Source organism: Oncorhynchus kisutch, linkage group LG13 (genome assembly GCF_002021735.2).
Source record: "Oncorhynchus kisutch isolate 150728-3 linkage group LG13, Okis_V2, whole genome shotgun sequence".
Classification (NCBI taxonomy): domain Eukaryota; kingdom Metazoa; phylum Chordata; class Actinopteri; order Salmoniformes; family Salmonidae; genus Oncorhynchus; species Oncorhynchus kisutch.
In genome coordinates this window covers 4,872,948-4,879,399 of record NC_034186.2, presented here as the reverse complement: position 1 = coordinate 4,879,399, position 6,452 = coordinate 4,872,948, and the positions used below count along the sequence as shown (strand labels likewise).

The following is a 6,452-nucleotide window of genomic DNA, read 5'->3' as shown; positions in this document are numbered from 1 at the left end:
ACAGCAGACCATCATGCCCTAACAACAGTAGTCCATCATGCCCTAACAACAGTAGTCCATCATGCCCTAACAACAGCAGACCATCATGCCCTAACAACAGTAGAACATCATACCCTAACAACAGTAGTCCATCATGCCCTAACAACAGTAGTCCATCATGCCCTAACAACAGTAGTCCATCATGCCCTAAAAACAGTAGTCCATCATGCCCTAACAACAGTAGTCCATCATGCCCTAACAACAGTAGTCCATCATGCCCCTAACAACAGTAGTCCATCATGCCCTAACAACAGTAGACAATCACGCCCTAACAACAGCAAACCATCACGCCCTAACAACAGTAGAACATCATACCCTAACAGTAGTCCATCATGCCCTAACAGTAGTCCATCATGCCCTAACAACAGTAGTCCATCATGCCCCTAACAACAGCAGACCATCATGCCCTAACAACAGTAGTCCATCATGCCCCTAACAACAGCAGACCATCATGCCCTAACAACAGTAGTCCATCATGCCCTAACAACAGTAGACCATCATGCCCCTAACAACAGCAGACCATCATTCCCTAACAACAGTAGTCCATCATGCCCTAACAACAGTAGACCATCATGCCCCTAACACCAGTAGACAATCACGCCCTAACAACAGTAGACCATCATGCCTCTAACAACAGTAGTCCATCATGCCCCTAACAACAGTAGTCTGCTTTTAACAACAGTAGTCCATCATGCCCTAACAACAGTAGTCCATCATGCTCTAACAACAGTAGACCATCACCCCCTAACAACAGTAGTCTGCTTCTAACAACAGTAGTCCATCATGCCCCTAACAACAGTAGTCTTCTTCTAACAACAGTAGTCATCATGCCCCTAACAACAGTAGACCATCATGCCCTAACAACAGTAGACCATCATGCACTAACAACAGTAGTCCATCATGCCCTGACAACAGTAGACAATCACGCCCTAACAACAGTAGACCATCATGCCCTAACAACAGTAGTCCATCATGCCCTAACAACAGTAGTCCATCATGCCCTAACAACAGTAGTCCATCATGCCCTAACAACAGTAGTCCATCATGCCCTAACAACAGTAGTCTGCTTCTAACAACAGTAGTCATCATGCCCCTAACAACAGTAGACCATCATGCCCTAACAACAGTAGACCATCATGCACTAACAACAGTAGTCCATCATGCCCTAACAACAGTAGTCTGCTTCTAACAACAGTAGTCATCATGCCCCTAACAACAGTAGACAATCACGCCCTAACAACAGTAGACCATCATGCCCTAACAGTAGACCATCATGCCCTAACAGTAGTCCATCATGCCCTAACAGTAGTCCATCATGCCCTAACAACAGTAGTCCATCATGCCCTAACAACAGTAGTCCATCATGCCCTAACAACAGTAGTCCATCATGCCCTAACAACAGTAGTCCATCATGCCCTAACAACAGTAGTCCATCATGCCCTAACAACAGTAGTCCATCATGCCCTAACAACAGTAGTCCATCATGCCCCTAACAACAGTAGTCCATCATGCCCCTAACAACAGCAGACCATCATGCCCCTAACAACAGTAGACCATCATGCCCTAACAACAGTAGTTCATCATGCCCTAACAGTAGTCCATCATGCCCTAACAGTAGTCCATCATGCCCTAACAGTAGTCCATCATGCCCTAACAACAATAGTCCATCATGCCCTAACAACAGTAGTCCATCATGCCCTAACAACAGTAGACAATCACGCCCTAACAACAGCAGACCATCATGCCCCTAACAACAGTAGACCATCATGCCCTAACAGTAGTCCATCATGCCCCTAACAACAGTAGACCATCATGCCCTAACTGATGTTGGGAGATTAGGCCTGGCTTGCAGTCGGCGTTCCAATTCATCCCAAAGGTGTTCGATGGGGTTGAGGTCAGAGCTCAGGCCAGTCAAGTACTGTGCGCAGGGGCATTGTCATGCTGAAACAGGAAACGGCCTTCCCCAAACTGTTGCCACAAAGTTAGAAGCACAGAATCGTCTAGAATGTCATTGTATGCTTTAAGCGTTAAGATCTCCCTTCACTGGAACTAAGGGGCCTGAACCATGAAAAACAGCCCCACACCATTATTCCTCCTCCACCAAACTTTACAGTTGGCACTATGCATTAGGGCAGGTAGAGTTGTCCTGACATCCGCCAAACCCAGATTCTTCCGTTGGACTGCCAGAAAGTGAAGCATGATTCATCACTCCAGAGAACGTGTTTCCACTGCTCCAGAGTCCAATGGCGGCGAGCTTCACACCACTCCAGCCAAGGCTTGGTATTGTGCATGGTGATCTTAGGCTTGTGTGTGGCTGCTCAGCCATGGAAACCCATTTCATGAAGCTCCCAATGAACAGTTCTTGTGCTGACTTTGCTTCCAAAGGCAGTTTGGAACTCGGTAGTGAGTGTTGCAACTGAGGACAGACCATTTTTGCAGGCTTCAGCACTCGGCGGTCCTGTCCTGTGAGCTTGTGTGGCCTACCAATACCAATTCTCAACTGAGCCACTCCGAGAAGTTTCCACTTCACAATAACAGCACTTACAGTTGACCGGGGAAGCTCTAGCAGGGCAGAAATTTCACAAACTGACTTGTTAGAATGGTGGCATCCTATGATGGTGCCACTTTGAAAGTCACTCAGCTCTTCTGTAAGGCTGATGGAGATTGCAATGGAGATTGCAATGCTGTGTGCTCGATTTTATACACCTGTCAGCAACGCGTTTGGCTGAAATAGCTCAATCCACTCATTTGAAGGGGTGTCCACATACTGCTGTTATGTTCTAGTTCCTTTCTGTGGGAACTAACTTGTGTGTATTTTTCATAAAAAATTACAATGCATTTAAAATGATATCAAATGCAAAACCGCATGCATTTGCAGTCTTACCTTACATCATATAGAACAAGATATTTCAATTCTACCAGTGTATTTTGTGCAACTGTTTGGCTAGGTTATGAATTAGATTGGCATAGAAAGAAACTGTGAGGCATGCTGTATCTGTGTACTTAAAGACCAGAAAAGGCCTTGTACTGAGGGGACTTAACAAAGGTCTTGTGATGGAAAATCAAGATGGCGGGCTGGTGGTGATGTGATGCGGTTAAGGTTTACCTTAAAGCCAGGGCGTCCTGAGGAGGTTTTGAAGCCTCTCAGTTTTCCGCTAGTGTGCTGGGCCCCTGTGGCGGGGGGGGGGGGGGGGGATTTAGCAGTCAGTGTCTGTCTCCTGGCTACTCCCATCCAGGCATCAGCTTTGACAGATCCCCTTAGCACGGCTGTGTCCCAAATGGCACTCTATTCTCTATGTAGTGCACTACTTTTGACCAGAGCCCTATGGGGAATAGGGTGCCATTTGAGACGTAAAGTCAGTGTCTAACCTCCATACGACTCCAAGGTCAGCCTTCTGAAGAGAGGAGGGATTACGGCTAGTTGTGACACTGACACACTTTTGTATTTTTCTCAGAATATTGTATTTGAGTAGAAGAAAATGATATGAAACGGAAAGTCAAAATGAAAGTAAAATCTATAGCTAAATGCAAGCATTGCTATTTGCTACAATGTCAGACGTGGATCAATCGCTCCAACTATAGCCACTCAATGATATATTGCTGACCTATTTAAGGCAATCACAAAGACAACATCATTTAAAAGATGCACTGCAGCCTCCCTAGCAACTCATTTAAAAGATGCACTGCATCCTCCCTAGCAACTAATTTAAAAGATGCACTGCAGCCTCCCTAGCAACTCATTTAAAAGATGCACTGCAGCCTCCCTAGCAACTCATTTAAAAGATACACTGCAGCCTCCCTAGCAACTCATTTAAAAGCTGCACTGCAGTCTCCCTAGCAACTCATTTAAAAGATACACTGCAGCCTCCCTAGCAACTCATTTAGAAGATGCACTGCAGCCTCCCTAGCAACTCATTTAAAAGCTGCACTGCAGTCTCCCTAGCAACTCATTTAAACGATACACTGCAACCTCCCTAGCAACTCATTTAAAAGATACACTGCAGCCTCCCTAGCAACTCATTTAGAAGATGCACGGCAGCCTCCCTAGCAACTCATTTAGAAGATGCACGGCAGCCTCCCTAGCAACTCATTTAAAAGATGCACTGCAGCCTCCCTAGCAACTCATTTAAAAGATGCACTGCAGCCTCCCTAGCAACTCATTTAAAATATGCACTGCAGCCTCCCTAGCAACTCATTTAAAAGATGCACTGCTGTCTCCCTAGCAACTCATATATCACCTGCTTTACTTAAAGCTGCAATAAGTCCATTTCTGGGCAACCCGACCAAATTCACATAGAAATATGTGTTATCTGATACATCTCATTGAAAACAAGTCTAATAAGCAGTAGATATATTCTATGTGCATTATTTCTATTCTATTCTATTTCTAAAATAAGGTCACCAAAATGTCTGTTTTCGGCTATACATGCTGACCACCATACCACCAACGCATGAGATCTGATGAGAATGTTCCCAGTTGAATGTGTGCAGAGGTTGTCTCCGCAATAGTAATTCGCATAATCTTAGTATCATGAGATTCCATAAAAACACATTCCGATATTAGGAGAATTTACGCAGCAGGTTAGGATAATTAACATAGCAGGTTAGGAGAATTAGGTTAAGGTCAGGAAAAGGGCTATGAAAAGATAACTGACATTTAATCCTGAGGTGCTGACCCGTTGCACCCTCTACAACCACTGTGATTATTATTATTTGACCCTGCTGGTCATCTATGAACGTTTGAACATCTTGGCCATGTACTGTTGTAATCTCCACCCAGCACAGCCAGAAGACCACTGGCCACCCCTCAGAGCCTGGCTCCTAGCTAGGTTTCTTCCTAGGTTCCTGCCTTTCTGGGGAGTTTTTCCTAGCCACAGTGCTTCAAAAATCTGCATTGCTTGCAGTTTGGGGTTTTAGGCTGGGTTTCTGACATCGGCTGATGTAAAATGGGATTTATAAATACATTGATTGATTGATTATGGAAAATGCTCTCCTAATCTGCTACAAATAAGTAACTTCAGTTGCAGCTGTATCAAAGTGGTGTGTTTTTAGGGAGTCCCTTAGCATAATAGCTAGTTAAATAGTATCTCTTCAAAAATGTTGATTTTCAATGTACCGTTGAGCTTCAAAATGTTGGGCTCGTCCGGGATTTGAACCCGGGACCTCTCGCACCCAAAGCGAGAATCATACCCCTAGACCAACGAGCCAATACAACCTCAATAGGCTAAAAAGGTCAATAACACATTACAACCAGATACTTAGAGCTATTCCATGATGGACATAGATAGACAACTGCCTGTCATTTTTAACGGAAGCAAATTACTCCTCGTGGGCAGAGAGAAGCTTATTTTGCACATTTCCGTTAGGGAACGCCTACTCTGTGAAGTGGGCGTGTGCAATTACTCAAATCGCCCTCTCTAAACAACGCAGGTTCACTCAGTTCCTTACAGATTTTAGTTTTGGAAACAGAAAACTGTATTGACATGTATGAAATATTACATCGATGAGAAAATTTGCCAAAAAAGTCGGCCAAAATCCATCTCGCTCCATTTTCTCCCACTGCCGGCCACTGGGTTTCCTCTCACCACCATATTTGGTAGTGAGTGGAAACAACAACCGGATGCTTCACATTTATACATTCGGTGAAATATCTGTGTTACATTATATAATTAATTACATAACATTTGGCTTTGTTCTCTGCTAGCTTTGAAGTGACCGAGTTGTGCTTTTTAATTATATTTATAGCTACTTGCTAGTAGCCTCTGTCACAGGTTTTCATCGCGTATATTTGTTTCAACGTGAAATGGGGCCGAGGCTAACTTGATAACTAGCTATCAAGATAAGAAGATGATGAATGCGTTGTGCTTCACGGCTCTCTGGTGGCAAAATGCAGTTGCATTCGCTAGTAAGTTGTCTTTGGCTAGCTAGCTACATGCATTACAGTATAAGAACAGTTTTTTAAGTCTTTAGTTAGCTAGTAACGAACACTTGGCTGGCTCGTTATCAACTCCGGCTTCTGAAATATTCACTCCGGGGTTACACTACAATTAATATAACATTATTATGATGATGATGATGATATACCATGTGTTACACATTCACCTACCATTTCATGTCTCTGACTCCATGCAGACAGTTTTACTTCTGTCAGCTTCCGGTGCAGGAAGTGTTAAGTACGCTGGACGTTCACCTCAAATCAAATTGTATTGATCATATGCGCCGAATACAGCAATCCAATCCCTTCAATGCTGGTAACAGGAAATAGGAAAGAAACAGGAAACGGCCTTCCTCAAACTGTTGCCACAAAGTTGGAAGCACAGAATCATCTACAATGTAATTGTATGCTGTAGCATTAAGATTTATCTTCACTGGAACTAAGGGGCATAGCCCGAACCATGAAAAACAGCCCCAGA

At 44.0% G+C, this 6,452-nt stretch overlaps 1 non-coding gene across 1 annotated transcript; it reads right to left on the bottom strand.

Annotated features, from left to right (window-relative positions):
- Nucleotides 1–5,174: 5,174 nt before the first annotated feature.
- trnap-ugg (transfer RNA proline (anticodon UGG)) lies at nucleotides 5,175–5,246 on the bottom strand. Its single transcript has one exon. It is a non-coding gene; the product is annotated as a tRNA-Pro (tRNA).
- Nucleotides 5,247–6,452: the final 1,206 nt, after the last annotated feature.